The 20358-nt window shown below is 36.1% G+C and overlaps 1 pseudogene; it reads left to right on the top strand.

Annotated features, from left to right (window-relative positions):
* The first annotated feature begins 2217 nt into the window (after positions 1 to 2217).
* LOC113078464 (alpha-adducin-like) lies at positions 2218 to 19841 on the top strand (annotated as a pseudogene).
* Positions 19842 to 20358: the final 517 nt, after the last annotated feature.

Genomic DNA, 20358 nt, shown 5'->3' with positions numbered 1-20358 from the left:
ACTGTTTCAAATGATTCACGCTCCATACTCCGAACTAGGAAGAATTAGGAAGCGTGTATTGTGAAGGGGGCTCTGAAAAGCGGCAGTGAAGGCAAAGGATTAAAACCTCTATTAAAACAGATGTCCAAATGAATGTACAGGTACGCTAAAAGCACGTTCTAGGCAGACGGAGAGGTGGTTGTACACTCAAGAGCTATATTTGGAAGTGGCGGTACTGAGTACCAGTGCGTACCGGCCCAGTTAAAGCACTGGTTATATTCATTACAATAACTGTAATGATATAGTTATCTTTATAGTTATCTTTATAGTTATTGTTCTTGGTGTGAACGGGCCTTTACTCAGAGAAGAGTTCAGTGTCAAGGCTTTTCTTTTTGCATTGATTCTGGACCAGATCTTTTGATGGATGGAATCCAACCACGTAACAAACCACAAATCTGTGCTAAAATGAGCATAAAACAACATTTTCATATGCTGCAACTAACTCAACAGCATCACTAAGGTCCATATGCAAAACTTATTAACCGTAACCATCCCTGAGGCACAAGAGCCGAATGAAGTCTAGGAACCTGTGTGTATAAATGGCATAATAATTCAAACAGTCATCCATTAACTACAATATTAGATTCAACTTTATTGTCATTATGAAGAATACAAGTACAGAGCTAATAAAATGCATTTGGCATTTAACCAGAAGTGCAAGGATATAGTGTTGTATATACATATAAGTGTAGAGTAAGTGAAGCTATGATTGACAGTGATGTACAGTGGAGTTGCTATATACAGTATTAAGCAGAGTATGATGTCATCACCGTGATGTCATCTGCGAATTTGATTATGGTGTTGGAGCCTTAAACAGGAATGCAGTCATGGGTGAAGAGGGAGTACAGGTACAGGAGAGGGCTCAGTACATAGCCCTGTGGCACACCGGTGTTCAGGGTGATGATGGAGGAGGAGAGGTTATCTAATTCAACAAACTGAGGTCTGTTAGTAAGGAAATCTAGAATCCAGTTGCAGATGGATGTGCTGATTCCAAGCTGGCTGAGTGTTTTGTAGTCTGTGATAGTTTGTATGCCTTGCCACAATTGATTGACGAGAGTGGAGTCAGCACCTTCCAGCCAGATTTTAACTGTTCTTATTGTAGATTTCAGACATTTGACGAACACGGTATACTTCGGGAGCAGGAACAAAGACTGACCCAGGTGGGTGAGGGATGTGACTTTGTAGGCACCAGTCACATTAGTATATACATGGTCAACCTTGTTTTTACCAGAACATTTTAGATCTTAAAACATTTAAAATCTATACAAGACGACTAATGACCACAAGTGAAATTAATAATTTACTGTTAATAAAGTAGTGTAACTGGCGACCTCATGTGGTTAGTTTGAGAAATGACAAACCTTAAATCTTCTTTAAAAATATATATAAATAAATAGCTCTCTATTCTAACTCTAAAAACTCTTTCTAGAGTTAGTAAGAGCCTCTAATGCTATATTCTCTTAATAAGTAATCTTATTGCTTTTTATTTATTTATTATAAAAAATAAGTATCTTACACCATCATTTTCTATTATTGTTTCAATTCTTTTGACTTGTTTTATTCTTATTTATTATTTAAAGAAAATACCTTGCTACTTGTACAGTGTTAGACTAACTGAGACTTGTCACGGCAGTTACATATTAATACCCTTTTGTTGGATTTGATTGTTTTAATGTCCTCATTTCTAAACCGCTTTGGATTAAAACATCTGCTAAATGACTAACTGTAAATTTAAACTGAATTACATTGCATTTAAGTTATACATTTTATCACTTTAAATGACCTTGATGACCTTTTGCTAGTGCCATGCATTTTTCACATTACAATTTTTTTTGAGTTAGGCCTATATATAAAACATTAAACTAATATATCAAATATAAAAAAATATAAAAACTGCTTTACTACTACTACATTCATTGCAGCATGCACATTAATTTTATTATTTTAATGATTGCATAATTATATATGCATGTACATTACAAAATATACAGGTTCAAACTATAAGCATTATAGATTTAAAAAATAAATAGATTTAAACTAAACACTAATAGCTCGCTGTTTTTGAGCGGACGGACAGGCCCCGCCCATCGCTGATGTGGGCGGCTCACATCAAAGGCTGTTTCGTGAAGTGGGCGCGAGCTCGTGTGACGCTGACCAATCAGAAGCCTCTTCACCTCAGCGAGCGGTGGGCGGCGCTCCCCAGTCTGTGAGACGCGTACAGAAACAAACGGCTGCCTGCAGACAGAAACAGCGGACAAAATCCTGCTAACGGAGAAAAACCTCGAGCTACCCGTCTGTTCCCGAGTTGCTGTCCACTCCAACCGCGCATCTAGACCCAAAAAAGCGTAAGTTTTAATTTCTAATTCTCTTTCTTTCTGGATTATTCTCCTGAGGGCTTTAGTAGCGCGGCCTGAACGCTAGTAGCGCGCTCGCTTTCCGCAGGACGAACCTGTTTGTCGTGTATGTTTGGACATTTATCATGATTTTAAGGTTACTCGAGCGTTTTCTGACACGATTGTCACCCTAGATTAACGCTTATTAGGTGTAGAAAGAGTGCGCGCACCCGCAAGGGTCACTACAGCCGTGCACGCGCACGAATGCAAATAAAATCTTTGCATTTGTCACTTTCAAAGGTGCGAGTATTTTGTATTCTGCAAATTGTAGAAATCTCTTCGCATTTCTCTGACTTCAGAAAGATAGTCGACTGTTTTCTGGCAGTTTGATTTGTTTTAAAGTGATATTTGTAATATGTAATATAATGATATGATATGTTAACAATAATAGGCTCACTCCCTTGTGACCCCACTTTGAAAACCCTTGCTTTAGTTCATACCAGGAAGTTTTGTGGCATGAAAATGCACTCCATCCTCTTGGAACTGACACCAAGTGACCATCCATGCCTGACCGATATATCGGTTCATCACTAGTTATCGTTAGGTCTGTTGTGTTGTGAGATGTGTGTGTGTGTTGTGTGTGTGTGTGTGTTTGCTCTAATCACAGATATTCACTGGTGTCTTGACAGTCTGTCACTCAGAGAAAGAGAAAGACTGAAACGTCTGTCTGCTTGTTTTTCCATAAGGCCATTACAGATCTACAGCTAATGGGTGTAAAACCTGCTTTCTTCTGTCAAGTAGTAGTTCTGTAATATCTTTACAGTTGTCAGAAGTTGTTGAAACTTAGTGTGTTAATGTATAATGGACATATGTCAATGATTAGAACATGACTCATTTAATAAAGAGTCAATGATCAGGTTTATCAACTATTTTGATGTTGAAACCCCTGGATTGAGTGTGATTTTTCTCTTTCTCTCTCTCCGTCAAACCTCGGGAGAGATGAAAATGTGTTTCTCATTTTTATCTCTTTTTCTCTCTCTCCTCCTCTTCTGTCAATCAGATGTTCATGCATGCAGTGGCCTGTTGCTTTAAAGAGGAAATATTTTCTGTTGCATGAGCAGCTGTGTGCAACACAGTCTTGTGTGTGTTCTTGTTGTTTTGCACAGTGTAAATCATCTGAAAACATCTACAGTAAAACACGATTTTGTTCCAAAGGTTGAGCTTCCATAGACAGCATTCTGAAGCATGATCTATACACAAAAGCTATTAGAAATGCGATTGTGCTGCTGTAGGATGCTTTCGTTTGGCAAAGTCTAAGACAGAATTGTATGTGCAGTAAAAAAAAAAAAACCCACAAAATTCATAAAGAAAGAATATCATGCATAAAATATCATGCATATTTTGATTTATATAAATAGGTACATTTATTGTTGACCGCGATATGTTGAGTGTTTCAAATGGGTTATTTTTTATTTTGAAGGGTGTTACCTGTGAATAACAGAGCTATTTTCTAAATATTGTAATTTTTTGAATTTAGTTTATTTCAGTTTTAGTTATTTTAAGTTACACTAAACAAAACTGCATTGGCTGAAATTTTTATGATTTTCTGCACAACTTTAGTGTCTCTAATTTATAGCAGTCAATTTATTTTGGCATTATAATTATAAAATATATTATATTATTATTATATGTTATTTTGTTAAACTTGGATATATTATACAGGTTATTTATTTTTATTTTTACAAAAAATAACGTGATAATTATATTTTGTAGATTTTTTTTTCTCTGATATTATTATTAGTATTATACATATATTTTTGCATGCATTTCTTATGTTATGTTTTGCTATAAAGTGAATTTTAACCTTGGGGTATGAATAAAGTAAATCTCTGGGCTGATGAATGTAAGTTTTAATTAGGTATTTTAGAGGATTGATGTCTGGCTTGAGGTAAATTTTGATTATTTGACTATAGACTGTAAATCTAAATCTTTGAATTTTAAAACTTAACGTCACTTTCCAAGCATTTCACTTAAGATCGCACCAACATAAACACTCGTGCAGCAGCTCGATCTTACAGAAACACACACACACACACACACGCGCTGCTCCACACCCTCCCTCACATCTGTGTAGTGTTACGGCTGAGATAATTCACACACTTCTCTTCTGAAAACTAGGTCAATGAGGAAGTTCCTCATGAGTTGGTGATAAGACACACACACATGCCGCTGAACTCTGGTGAACATTCACCAGACACACAAGCTCTACCAGATCCCAGAATTACATATTATTAATTTAGATTTTTTTATTTGTCTTAGTTATTATTTTGTACTTTAAGCTAAACTTTAAGAAATTTTGCCCTCGGCTAAAATTGTCATTTTATATTATTTCAGTTAAATTTAAATAACACTATTTATTTTTAACCATAATAACCCTGGTGAGAAATCATTTTTTTGGTGAGAAATCACTTTTGAGTAAACGGCGTACACCATTTCTCATTCTCTCCTTGGCATTTGTAGGAATTTTAAGGATAATACACATCCGTTTAGACTTTTAACTTGTTGACCTGAAACCCAAAGTGACCTCAGAAGCTGAGAAGCCGTAAGAAGTCAGAGATATTAAAACCATAGATGTTGAAGAAGCAGATCTTCCCGTTCATGTTTCAGTGAGTGGGCAGAAAACATGACACAAGTGACCGAATACTGTTACATAATCCTCCCGGTTTCCACGGAAACATGTTTTGTTTCCATAGCAACTGCATCTCTGTGCCCTTGAAACATGTGCCGAGCTTAATGTAACGCTAAAATAAACCTCTGAGCTATAAACATAATTTCTGTCTGTCGTATTTTATTTAGGGATGCATCAAAAGTTTCCTTTTCCATCTCTGTCCATTTCTGGCAATTTCAGGCAAAGAAACAAAAGCATTGCTTTAACTGATCTGTTTACTAAACTAATGCTAAAATCAACCGAAAAGTGTGTATGAAGACGTGACATAAACTTGTACGGAGAAATGTCTATAAACCAAACCAAAGAGACACTGTAAGGGCATCCTGCAGTTTTCACCAAAATTAAAGCTAATTTAACCTTTTAAAAAGAGACAACATTTAAATATTAGTCTTGTAATTTTGCTGTAGTTGTACTGTAAAATAAAATATGATGATTATTGATGATAAATGATGTTGATTTATTATTAATATATATATCCATTTTATAAATATTTCACAAAAGACATGCTACTGTACTGCAGTAATATTTGTCAAAATTGCTCATTTAAGAAAAAGCAAAAAAAAAAAATAGTTATTAGTAATTTTTTATTCAGTATTGCTTTTTAAGTATTATAGTCTGATTTATATATATTCACAAAAATGTCAACAAATTATTCAGCAATTTAATTGCATTTTAAAATCAACGTTTTTTTTTTTTTATCAGAATCCCCCCCCCAACGACTCTGCTCAATGGATGGAGAAAGTGCATTATGTCCAGAGCGCTCGACAGTAAACGGGCCGTTATAACCACTCGCTGTGCAGTGTTCTGTCTCTCATGCCGTTAAACTGTTTTAAAGTGCTTCAGTCTCACATCCGGATCAAATTTCACTTCAAAATCAAATGAGCATCAGATTATATGCGTTTTGCATCACAACTGAAGTTTTTAGTGCATAGCTGAAGTATGCAAAATCCCTGCTGACCTTTGACCTGTGCTGCAGGGGTGTGATGAACGGAGACTCTGGAGCAGGGGTGGTGACGGCCCCCCCGCCCACTAACCCCCCTCATAAGGAGCGCTACTTCGACCGTGTGGACGAGAGCAGCCCGGAGTACCAGAGAGAGAGGAACATGGCACCAGACCTGCGGCAGGACTTCAACATGATGGAGCAGCGCAAGAGAGTCTCCATGATCCTGCAGAGTCCCGTGAGAGCACACACACACACACACACAGTCACAGACACACACACACACACACACACACACACGTGTGGTTCTGGTTGTGATTGTGATTGTGTGTCTCAGGCGTTCTGTGACGAGCTGGAGTCTCTGATCCAGGATCAGATGAAGAAGGGGAAGACCCCCACCAGTTTACTGGCTCTGCAGCAGATCGCTGACTTCATGAGCACCAGTGCCCCCCCCATGTACCCCGCGGCCCCCCAGGGAGGCATGGCGGCCCTCAACATGAGTGAGTGTGCAACACCGCACACACAGCAAGGATTTAAATCATATAATAACAAAAGAACAGATAGAAAACTGAAAAGAAAAGGAATAAAGCAAGCTAGTGTTGGAGACCTTTTTGTTAATTGTATAATAAATAAAAAGAAAACAAGTAGATAGAATACAAAAAGATTAGAGAAGCTAGATTTTTTAAAAGAAAACAAGCAGTAAATAAATAGTGTCAGTTTGTGATAAAGAATATAATTAGAAGAGAGAAAGATGTAACCATTAAATATTATATATAAATGTATATATTGTGTGTGTGTTTTATGGCTACTATATTTACTATCATTAATATACTATAATAGTTTATATATATATATATATATATATATATATATATATGTATGTGTATATATATATGTATATGTATGTGTATATATGTATGTATGTGTGTATAAACTTCCATTTTTATTTTAGTTATTTTTAGTTTTTGTTTAATTAATTTTTTTAATGTGATTTTAAAATACTAGATTGAAATATACATTTTAAAAATATATTGTTGTTCAAGTTAAACTTAATGAAAATTAGAAATTCTAAATTTGCTTAACTAAAAAAAAGGTTACATTTTTTGTTTACTTTTATAATTATAATAAATGGCAAAACAGCCCTAATATAAAATATTGAGTAAGTCTATTTTCATTTTAATCTGTATTTAAAAAAATTTTATTTTCTGAGTTAGAAATATTGTCTTTGTAACTAACAGAAATAATTTTTTACATTTTTTTATTATACATTTTATTTTTAGGGTTTAAGTTTGAATTAATGATAAAACCTTTAGTCTTTAAAAAAAAAAAACTCTACACCAGTATATCATTTAATTTATTTTATTAATTTAATTTTAAATATTTTTTGTATTATTTTTTTGTTAATGTTCAAATGGCACTGCAGCTCCAACAGATGTGTGTGTGTGTGTGTGTGTGTTTGTGCGCGCTTGTGTGTCTGTGTGTCTCTGTGTGTGTGTGTGTGTTTCTCTCTCTCTCTCTCTGTGTTTGTGTGTGTGTTCAGGTTTGGGGATGGTGACTCCAGTGAATGATCTGAGAGGTTCAGACTCCATCGCTTATGAGAAAGGAGAGAAGCTCTTGCGCTGTAAACTCGCTGCGTTTTACCGCCTGACCGACCTCTTCAGCTGGTCTCAGCTCATCTACAACCACCTGACGGTGAGCGGGTCACAAATACATACACGTTACATGTGAGAACTCCAGTCAAACCTCTCTTCCTGTGTCTCCTCAGGTCCGGCTCAACTCTGAACAGGAGCGTTTTCTGATTGTCCCTTTCGGGCTTCTGTACAGTGAAGTCACTGCCTCCAGTTTGGTAACCCGGCCTTCAGTTTCCTCAGGGGATCAGATGATAAACACTGACAGATATTATCCTGCAGTGTGTTTCTTCTGTATTGAGCAGGATTGTGTGTCCTCAGGTGAAGGTTGACCTGCAGGGGGAGATCGTGGACCGAGGCAGCACTAATCTGGGAGTAAATCAGGCCGGATTCACCCTCCACTCCTCCATCTACGCTGCTCGACCCGACGTCAAGTGCATCGTGCACATCCACACAGCCGCTGGCGCCGCGGTAACAATTATATCATCATTTACATTTTATAATATTATATTTGTAGCAATAGCCAAAAAAAACATTGTATGGGGCATAATTTATATATTCCATGAATATATTTTTACCGTAAATACATCAAAACTTAATTTTTTATTTGTTATATGCATTGCTAAGACTTCATTTGAACTACTCTTAAGATGATTTTCTCAATATTTAGATTTTTATGCTCCCTCAGATTCCAGATTTTCAAATACACTTTAAAATATTTAATAATGTACTTTTGTCTGTTATTATATTTTGAGGTGTATTTTGTCTCATTTTGGATTGATAAACAAATTAATGAATGAATGAATGAATAAAAATACAATGAAATGAGCGCATTTATTAAATTAAGTTTATCAAAATTAGACATTAAATATTTTGAAATAGTTTTTCTATTTTTAATTTTAATCTTAAATTTTTTTCAGTTTTTGTCATTATTTTACTGTTATATTTTAGTTACCTTAGTAATTCAACTTAAACTTAACAGAAGTTAGAAATTTTGCCTTGGCAACTAACAGAATTACTTTTTTTATACATTTATTATTTAACAGACGTGTATTAGTGGACAAAATTAAATTATGAAATATTATATATAATAAATAAATAGTGCAAAATGTATTTATTCATGAATTTATTAAAGTTCATTAAAATCAAATGAGACATCGAAAAAATGCACATCAAAATAATAAAATTAATGTATTAAATATATATAAAATGTATATTTAAATAAAATACAATGAAATAAGAATATAAATAAATTTGCAATAAATAAAGTTTGCACTATTTATTTAAACATGTATTTTAATTAATAATTTATTAAACTTTATTAATATGAAATAAGACAAAATTTGCCTCAAAATACAGTAGTTAAATTATTAAATATTATAGGAAATGTTGCAATAAAAAAAAAATTGAGGCCATAAATTTTGCAATGAAATAAATGCATTTTGCACTTTTAATTTATGCTATCATTTCATTTTATTTCTTTTTATTGATTTTAAAGTTCATTAAAATGACATGAGAAATCAAATGCACCTCGAAATATTAAACTGTGAAATATTATATTCAATAAAATAAGAGCATAAATAGTACAAACTGCATTTATTTAAGTGCAACATTTGATGTTTTATTTTAATTTCGTCTGATTTAGTCATATTAAGAGTTTAATATTCTGCGTTCCAGGTGTCTGCAATGAAGTGTGGTCTGCTGCCCATCTCCCCCGAGGCTCTGTCTCTGGGCGAGGTTTCATACCACGATTACCACGGTATCCTGGTGGACGAGGAGGAGAGCGTCCTCATACAGAAGAACCTGGGACCCAAGAGCAAGGTACCACAAATACACATCTGATGTTAAAACACAATGCCAGAAAGTGATGAATCAAATGCATGTCCAAAACAAACTCAAAAAGGTGTGATCATCACTGTGAAAACAGACTGGATATTAAAGAGGTTGAGTATATTTAGTTAGAATTTATAATGGTTTGTGTGTTCAGGTGTTGATTTTGAGGAATCACGGTCTGGTGTCTGTCGGGGAAACGGTCGAAGAGGCGTTTTACTACATTCACAACCTGGTCACAGCCTGCGAGATTCAGGTAACCCTCCACTTAAACATACTCTATAAACATGATTGATGGAGAATCAAGTAAAGCTGAGCTGCTTCCGTCCAGGAAGAGTTCATCTGGAGATATCACTGACCTTATTCTGACCTTTACTTGATCACAATCAGGAACGATTTGAGTCGAGCTGAAGTTGTGTAGCTGGATGCTAATGTTTTGTGGTCTGATATTACAGGTGCGCACCCTCGCCAGTGCAGGAGGTCCTAACAACCTAATAATGTTGGACCCGAGCAAGTATAAATCCCGTCCTCTGCACCTCGAGCCGCTCGGGGACGGGTCCAGCTCACACCCCAAGTGGCAGATCGGGGAGCAGGAGTTTGAGGCTATGATGAGGATGCTGGATAATCTGGTAGGTCAGAGGTCAGACTCTTCTCTCTGTGTTTGATTCGACACGTGACGTGCGTTTCTCTCCGCAGGGATACAGGACGGGTTATCCGTACCGCTGCCCTGCGCTGCGTGATAAAGCAAAGAAGTACAGTGATGTTGAGACTCCCCCTTCAGCCACGGGTTACTCGTACGCCGAGGACAGTGACTCGGGTGTGCGCTCCCCGTTAAAGCACAGCTTCCAGCGGCAGCCGCGGGACAAGACTCGCTGGCTAGCCTCCGAATCTGCAGAAGAGGGGCAGGAGGGCAGCGCTAGCCCAAGGCGAAGACTAAGGTGTGGACGAACATTACACACGATCACGTCAAACCCTTGCTGCAGTCTCTCTCGTCCGGTGTCTGCGTGCCAAGCTGTATTACCAACTGCTTGGTCTGTGCCAACCTTATTGTTCATAGTTCAGAAACGTAGCGCTACAGAGCTAGCGAGGGCAGCTGGTTAGCACCCCGACACCGAGGCACACAAAACACTCATTTATGGAGTTTCGGGTGTGTTTTTCTTCCTCTCCAGTGTTTTGGGCGGCTGATTTCTTAAGGCAGAGCTAACATTTATTTACCTTTAATTTACTCTTAATTAACCTTATTTAAAAAATGAATGGATAACACCATCGTGGGTTATTATAGTTGGCAAAAAAAAAAAATACGTTGCTTGAAATAAGTCACATTTAAAATAAACTATTTAAAAAAACTTGAAAATATTTTATTTTAGCTGGTTGACATTTCTCGAAGCTACTATAACGAACATAAAAATTAATAAAAATATAAAGATATATTTAAAAAAAACTATTAAAAATGACAAAATGCACAAAAAGATTGCTAAAATTATAATGAAAACACAAAATATTAATTATAAATATTATTAAAAACTGTAATAGTATTTTAATAGAAATGCAGTTTTTAAATATGCAACACAAATTAGGCATTATCTAATGAAATATTCTCTAATTTGCATTAATTTCCATAACAGAAATCTGAGGATTGGATAAAGCCAGGTTCATTTAAATTTGTTGAGTTATTAGTTGAAGCTGTTTATTGAGGGGATTTTGGATTTAGCTTTTTTCATCATTACATGAATCAGAAAATACTGTCGAGCCAAAAGAAAAGAAAAAAAAATCCCTTCAGTAAAAACCTTCAGAACAAAGATATAGGAGTACAACTGTAAAGTTTGGTGTAAGTGTTACTAGACTGGAGAAAGAAAACACTGAAATTGAAATCTACAGATGCACACAGATAAAGTGATATAAACCGAAAACATAAAAGTGTATCTTGGACCAGTTGTGAACAGCCAAAATATCAAAATTGACCGAAACAGACCGTGTCGGGGTTCTTTCCAGCTGCTCAGTGCATGCTGTGTTGCATGGTTGATCAGATGCATTGTGGGTGTTCCCCTGGAGGACCAGGAGGGCGTGGCATGTGTAAAGTGGGTGTGGCTAATCCCTTCAGCAGCTGCTATTGGTTACCCCCCCGTTTCTGTTGTTGCTTGTTTCAGTTATTGCTTTATTTCGCATCTTTTGTAAGCGTTTTAATGGATGTGTTAACTCCATTTGAAGCTTTTTCAGCTTTTTTTTTTTTTTTAGACTTACAGTACAGACTTTTATGCTTTTTAGTAAAAGCCAGTCTTCATGTCTCGCTTCAGAAGCATCGGAAAGCTTTTGAGTGAATTTAGCATATTGATATGACTATATTTATTGAAGATAATAATCTCTAGATGTAGTGTTTTATATTAAAATACTGCCAAGAGAATAACTAAATCAGATTTTAAGGAAATATCAGAGACGGCAGGTTTTTCTTGTCTGCTTACGCTGTTGCTTGGCTTTTGATGACTCCATGTTCTTTCCTTTAACTGCTTCAAAACTACTTTAATTTCAGTTCTTTGTGTAATGAGTTTCCTGGTCTTTCTCCTGAATTGGATTGGCATTTTCTTGAACTCTTCCCGTGCATGAGTGTGTTATAACTTTCAAATGTCAAAATCATGATCCAAAAAACAAAAGGAGAAGCCTTGGTTGATGAGTGGTTGTTAACTCTCCGAACGATTGTCTCTAGTTTGGGGAGAGCGTGTTGTGTTGTGGGGCTCTAATCGTGATCAGTGAGTATTTCATGTTTACCTGTTCATCCCATGTGCCCCGTTTCTCCATCACTTTTGGTTCCGTGATTAAAGCTTTATATCATTTTGGTTAAGGCAAGTAACTCATGCTGTTCTTACCCAGACCAAACGCCAACTAGCTTCGCTTTGAAAATATTTAGTACTTGCTGACCATCTGGACATCTCTTTGAAATTTAAAGTCCATTAACTCCATGCATCAGAGCTTTGAGGAAACCTCTCAAACTTTAAGATGAAACCTGTGTGTGTGTGTGTGTGTGTGTGTGTGCACAGAAGTGACTGAAACTGTAATTCATCGGCCGGCCGCTTGAGGCTGGCTGCAAAAGAGAGTCAATCCCATAGACTCCCCATGTTAAAATACCCAACTTTACAGCAGGAAAAAACATGTTTACAGCTTGGTGCAAAAACATATTTTGGTCTAAATAGTTAATTTTGCCCTTCATTACAACTGTGAGTGGGGTGAATTTTTTTAATAACTCATCCGTTTAATTATATTAAGCCTTAAAGTTCTGCATTGTTAAGGGCGTGGCCACTTGAGTGACAGGTGGATTGCTAGGTGGGAGTGGCTTCATGAACTAGCTCCCGCCTTTTTGCCTATTTTTGACGCACGGTGACGTGCCGCCAAGATGGCTCCGCCCTGTTCCGCCCACTTTTGGTTTAAAAAACTCTCTTTGGAAACCTATGGGTGCCGTCACGGACACTACGTCCATGTTTTCATACAGTCTGTGGTGTGGTCCTGTTACACTAGCTGAAGGGGTTTTCTAATCACGAGAACAGCTTCTATCTCCACCTCACACCCTCCTCCCTCATGACCCATCATCCTCTTAAATATTCTGTTGTTCTCTATCTGTGCTCTTTTCTTTCTTTTCTTTTAGCCTTTTCTCTCCTTACTATACGCCCAACAGCAGTATCAATGATGATGAGGATAGTGGCTGCTATTTCACTGATGTTAAATATAGATTATAGAGATGTATAATCAAATTTATAATGTGGTGATTGGCAATACATACAGATTCCAAGTGGTGTAATATTAAGTTTATCTTAAGATAAGAATTTGACTTTTTGAATTCATAATTTGTGTGTTATTGTGACGCACGAGGAGTTTTTAAATTACCCGAAGCAAAGTGTACATCATCATTGGTGCGTTGCTCAGTGGACTATTATAATCGACCAGTTATGTTTGTGTTTGAGAGGCATGATTGCACCATTTGTATTTTTAATTTGAGTTTTTATTTGAGGTTTTCTTTAGTTTTGGTTGATTTTTAATGTCTCTGCTTTGATGATTTCAGTGGACTAAGGAGGACAGTCTCCGGCAGGCTGCTGTGGCCAATCAGTTCGTCCCGCTGAACACCAACCCCAAAGAGGTGCAAGAGATGCGCAACAAGGTATCGTGTAGATTTAAGACATTTCACTGACGACAACACAGGAATGGTTCTCCCAGAAATGTAGGAATGTAGCATTGCATCAGTGTCTCATCAATGGATGCTCTGCAGTGAATGGGTGCCGTCAGAATGAGAGTCTGATAAAAACATCACAATAATCCACAGCACTCCAGTCCATCAGTGAACATCTGGAGAAGACAAAACCTGAAACACATCCAGCATTAAGATGATTTTAACTCAAACACATAGAGTCTATAATCATAATAACACTTCCTCCAGTGAAAAAGTGTTCTGGTCTGAATCCGGAGAGAAATCAAGCAGCGTTTAAACAGATCTAAACTAATAAGTGGCTTGATTTTTTTTATTTTTTTAATGATGCAATGCTACATTTCTCCAAATATCAAAACATTTTCAGCAAACTCTAATTTCTGAATGAACTATTTCTCTAATTGTATTGACCGTGTTTTTTTCCGTCCTCAGATCCGTGAGCAGAACCTGCAGGACAAAAAGACGGCAGGTCCACAGTCGCAGGTGCTCACAGGTGCCGTAGTTGACCGCTCCTATGTCCAGGTGAGTCCGCACACTTCTCCTCTTCCCATTAGATCCAGCACGTTCTGTTCTCGTGTGTGTAAACCTTGAACTGTGTCTCTTGACCCCAGAGAGTGACTCTATGGGACGTGAGAACAGCACACGACCAGTAAGCCACAGCTGGGTCCATTTTCATTCATTTTGATTGGTTTGCAGTGCCATGTTTGCCCTTTTTCTTCCGTTTTGTTGGATTCATTGATTATAGTCGAAACTTAACAGGATGATACTGTTGTGAAATTACTCTTAACACATGCAATAATAATAATTCTGCATGTCTCATGATGTTTGCTGACTCTAGCTGCCAATGTATTACCATCTTGAGTTTTATTAAAAGTAATTAATTATTAATTTATTTTTAGTAGTTCTGGAAGTTATTTTTCCTTTGTTGATTTTCCCCCTAAAAATATTTGTTATTTTTTTAAAACAAGTTAAAAGTGTTTGTTTATTTATTTTTATTTTATTATAATTTTTTTTAATAAGGTCTGTGCTGGGATTTTGCGTTCCAGCAGAAATAACAATAGTTTTATAATAAAAGGTGAATACAGATTTAAGTGTGCGTCAGGTCCAGCCTCTTATTGGATGACACCCTGTTGAACTCTTTAACTCTTGATCTTTTGTTGTGAATGTACACCGCTGAACCTGTGCTTGTCTCTATCCTCTGTTGTCCTGCAGGGGGAGCTAGTGACCGCGTCTAAAGCCATCATTGAGAAGGAGTACCAGCCTCGCGTCGTGGTCAGTAAAACTGGACCCAACCCCTTCAACAAGCTCACAGACCAGGAGCTGGACGAGTATCGCAAAGAAGTGGAGCTCAAACAGAGAGGAACAGAAGGTAAAAGCACACAAATACTGTCCAATCAACACACTTCTCCTCACAGAAACTGATGCGGATGCAAATAATGAGCTGTGATGAGATATATATGTTTATATGCATCCTCAAAAGTTTATTTATTGCTCACCAAGGGTGCACTTATTTGATCAAAAATACAGTTAAAATGTGAAATATTATTACAATTTGAAAAAACAGTTTTCTGTGTGAATCTGTGTTAAAGTGTAATTTATTTCTGTGATGCTCCGCTGTATTTTCAGCATCATTCCTCCAGTCTTCAGTGTCACATGATCTTCAGAAATCAGAATAATATGATGATTTACTGCTTGAGAAACATTTCTGATTATTATCAGTGTTGAACACAGTTATGTTTCTGTTGAAACCGTGATACACTTTATCTTTCAGGATTCACAGATGAATAGAAAGTTCAAAAGAACAACATTTATTTAAAAATAGAAAGCTTCTGTAATATTATATGTGTGCATGAATGTAATGCATCCTTGCTGAGAAAAAATATATTTATATAAATAAAATAAAAAAAACTTATTTAATATTTTATGATGATAATTATTATTTTTTTTAAATCTGAGCAATTGTATGAGCACAAGTAACCTTGGCCAAACAAATGAGCTTTTTGTGCCAAGCTTTGGATATATTGTGCGTGAATCCTGCGCAGTCCTCCAGCGCCCTCCTCTGGTCTGGAGAGAAACTGTTGTACTGCATTCAGCACAGGTCGAAGGAGTCCAGACTCCAGTCGTCACATCCACACAGGACAACGATGATCCACAGGCCACTGCGACCCCCCCGCCCTCCACAATCCCCAGCCGGGGGACCGGGTCGGGTCGGGACAGCCCTGTAGATCCTCCAGCATCCCCTCACAAGGAGTTCCACTCGGCCGTGCTCCGAGCTCTGGGCTGTGATGAGTGTGAGCCGTCTGCAGGTATCTCCTGTGGAAGCAGCTCTCTCTTGGATCACTCTCACTTCACTGGGCTCTGTCTTTCTTCCTGCCTCTCGCTGTCCCTGGTTTCGAACCGTGGTGGTCCAGTACGCCTGTCTGTATCCATCCCACCCACTACAGTCTCGGTCCTGCACTGAAGCTCCCCCGCGGGCTCCTCGCTGTCCTCTGAAGTGGGATTGATGCTCTTTATTAAACCTGTCTGGAGCGTCTCTGAATCTGAACCGTTTTCGACTCAATGTGGATGTGCTGTTGGTGAAACTGTTTCTCTGTTTCATGGTGCTTCGGTGGTTTTCCTTTTTACTTTATAATGCAATGAAACATTACTGTTATAAGGTTATATCAATAAACTATAATATACTGTTATCATATGATTTATTAAATCGGAAAGAATCAAATTTATATAATTTATTCAGAAAGTTGTTTTTCTTCTATCATTAATATACTTTGGTATTAAATTTATATCATACATTTTTAATTGTATTGAATTTCTAATCATTTTGTTTATTTTTGTTAATTTTTTTTTTGTTTGTCAATTTTAAGTATCATCAGTATACTATAATGGTTTCTGGATCTATTTTCATTTTATTGTTTTTAGTATCTTAATATTTTTATTAATACTTTAAATTAGTGTTTATTTTTAAATTATCGATTTTACTTGGTTTTAATCATTTTATGTGTTTGTCATTTTGGTTTTACACACACATACACATATATTATTTATATATTATTATTTAATTTTTCTAATTTAGTTTATTTTAATAATTTTATGTTTCTATAATTTATTAAATGTATTTTTTTTATTCTTTTTTTTTTTTTTTATGTAAATGTGGCCCTGGCAACTAACTGAAATAAAATGTTTGTTAGTTTTTTGGGGTTTAGTTCATGGTGATTGAGTTAGATGTTATCAGATCTGTATTGAATCATTTCTGATATATTTGATCAGTGTTTATGCTTCTGTCTCCTGAAAGAGTGCATTACTCGGCTCAGTTTGACACATTTGATCATATTCACATGCATTGCACTGGTTTTCTTCCCCTTCACTCCGTGTCTATGAGGGCTTTGGTATTATCCACTTTTGCAGCATGTCCCTAACTTCCTTGAAATGTTTCTGGTGTTTTGAAGCCAGATGGGTGTATTTGAGCAGGTTTCTGATCTGTAAAGATGCTTGTGTTCTCTGTAGATCAGACACCGGAGACTGAAGAGGAGAATGCTCTGAGCTCACCTGTGCGTGTGGAGGAAGGTACGAGCCCACACTAATGCCTGATGTGTGTCTCTGTTCGGTACTTAACACTTTTAGACATTTATCACTGTGTGTAATAACAGACCAAAGGGTATGCATTCATGTCTTGTTTTTGTTTACCCTCATAATTATACAAGAATCTGGCTTGACACTGATGTTAGCATGACAGCTGATTTTAATGGAAGATAAATGACAAAAAATATATATATTCTTAAGAATAATTTTAAAGCTCGGGTAAAAAAAAAAAAAAGTTAATTTTTTTTTTTTTTTTAGGAATCAAATTTTTATTTTCGGTTTTATTCTACCCTCTTGGTCTTTATTACTGTGGATTACACCCATTTGATCAAAATAGGAGCTGTTATGTTGAGATTATATAATAAACAGTGCTTTATATCTGGGTATGCACCAACATTTTCACCTTTTTGACATTGATGCCAATAATTAATGAGAATTATTTTAATAATAATAGGCCAATAATATATATTTATATTATATGCCTTTTAAAAAAAAAAACTGTAAAACAGTTAAATTGAATATAATTTTTTCTTTAATTCAGGTGTAATCCGTTCTCAGAAATGCATCGTCAGTCTTAAATGTCCTCGTTCATTCTTCATGCTCATTTCTCTGGGGTCTTTAAGAATGGCTCAGCACCGTTCTTTACTTCCAGTGCTCTGTGTCTCTCTTCAGGGTTTCTGTTAGTTTCTTTCTAATTTAACGCAGTGGCTTTGATTTGATCTGCATAGACATTCATTCTCTCTCTACTTGTGCTTTTTCTTCTTCGTGGCTGCATCACAATCAGGAGATGGAAATGCAAAAGAGTACCTGTTACCATAGTAAGTACCCCACCTCTCACACACACACACACACACACACACGCTTGATTCTTCTGTCCCGCTGCACGCCTTCAGCTCACTCCTCTGCTGTCGAACTCTCATCTTCTGTCATGTTCCTCTGGGCTTCATCTGTTGTGAGGGATGATCCGCTCCGCTCCAGTAGAGATGTACTCCGCAAACGGCACGAAACACATTTAGCTTGTATAATGTGAATGATTTTTATCCAGATTTGATTGGATGTTAATCGTATAGAGTTTTACATTATTAGTTAATTTTACTTTTCAGTAGTCACCACTCAAAAGAAGACAAAAAAAGTAAATAAAAATTAGTCACATAAGGAGGAGGTCAATAGAATGTTATGACTTTTTTTAAATAGATAGAATTCCATAAAATAACATTTTAAATTTGTATAATTTCAAATAAAAAACCACAACCACATAAATTCATACAAGGAGGAGATTAATAAATGTAACAAATAAATAGAAATCCATAAAATAACATTTAACTGACTGATTTGAACAAGTTTTGCTTTGATGTAATATGACAGATTTAAATAGTTTTAAGTTGTTTTAAATAAAATGTAAAAAAAAAAAAAAACGTAATATTTACTTGAAATTTTTTTTATAGAAAATTAGTAATTTTTAGAAATTTTAATGTAATTTTTTTTAATCATAAGAGAAAGTAAAAAAAAAAAGTATTTTTCAGTTTTAATGCAAAAAGCAATGTATGTTATAAAGCATTATAAGCAGTTGTGACCAAAGTTAAAATGCATTCAAATATTTGCAGTTTCTTGTTACGTCTGGAATTGATTGGTTGTCGTTTACTGCATTAAACTTAAGGTGTAACAATGATTAGATGAATGTTATAGTCTTGTTCTGTCAAAATCAATGCAATACAAATCTTGATTAATGTATTAAAAATACTTCCTTATAAATGATTCCTGTTACCTCCACAGAGACACGGCAGGAGCAGACGTTTAAAGACGAGAGTGACGACGCCACTTTAAAACAGAACCTCCCCGATCTGACCCCCGACGATGTCTTCGAAGACTCCGCCCTCCCTGCAGAAGACCCCGCCCCTGAGAAGACAGACTCTGCCCCTAAGTCAGAAGGGGAGGAGCCTGTTACAGGGGAAGACGTGGCTGGTGATCAGGGCAGCGACGAATCGTCCAACAAATCCCCGTCAAAGAAGAAAAAGTTTCATACCCCGTCGTTCCTTAAGAAAAACAAAAAGAAGTCTGAAACCCAGTGAGGAAGCTTTTCTCCGGCAATAACGCGGTCGAAATCGATTTGTTTTTGTACCATGTTCACATTTAGCGTATCAATCTTTTTTTAATTAAAGCCTCTAAAGATCGTTTTTATTATTTTAATAAATGCTTGCTGAAGTGCACTTTAAAGTGCGTCTCGTTAAGCATCTTCAACACGTCTGTTTTTATAAACCACTACAATGTATCGTCGCAAATGTATCCGATGTTACTGTTCGAGGAAATGAATTAATGAAAGACTTCCTCCTGGTGTTTAACGGGAATCTTTGCTATGCTGCATGTTCACCAGTTTCAGATCGCATCTTTAAACGCCTCGAGAGAAATGTGTTTAATAGCAATGAAAATAAAGCCATATTGAAAAATCGTACTTATTAAGAATTAATTTTTTATTTTTTTTTTTGGACTAAATGAACTTCTTGCGAGAGTCGCCCTTATTCTGTATCTCCTGTTGTAACAAAAAAAAAAAAAACACATGAAAAGATTGTTTTAAAACTAGCTGTGACTTTCGTCCTGAATTAAAACGAGTGACTTCTGTTTGCTTTTATATATTAATTTTTAGTTGTTTTTATAGCTGTAGGTGGTTTAGTTTTGTTGTAAATGACACTATTGAATGTCTTGTGTGAACAGCTGATGATGATGATGATGATGATGATGATGATTCGTACAAACACTGTTAAAATATTTACTCAACCTGAATAATAAAGTAATAATCTAAGTCTGGATCCAGCATCTCTTGAGTGAATCTCACAAAGAAGCATTAGATTTATATTACAGCCCAAATTTAGAAGAAAAAACATAAGCATAAAGTAACCCATTTATAAGACCATGAATGCATATACTGTAAATAGTCTAATATCCTCATTACAAAAATAAAATCATGAAAATCATATACCATTTAACATTTATTATAATCCGTATACATTTAGGACAACAAATACTTACATTATGTATACTTGTTGCAAATATGCTATATACTTTTACTGTATTGGAGTAATACGTTTTTTTTTATA

This window comes from Carassius auratus, unplaced genomic scaffold (genome assembly GCF_003368295.1).
Source record: "Carassius auratus strain Wakin unplaced genomic scaffold, ASM336829v1 scaf_tig00025783, whole genome shotgun sequence".
Taxonomy (NCBI): domain Eukaryota; kingdom Metazoa; phylum Chordata; class Actinopteri; order Cypriniformes; family Cyprinidae; genus Carassius; species Carassius auratus.
The sequence above is the reverse complement of the archived record's forward strand: the minus strand, read 5'-3'. Positions and strand labels throughout refer to the sequence as shown.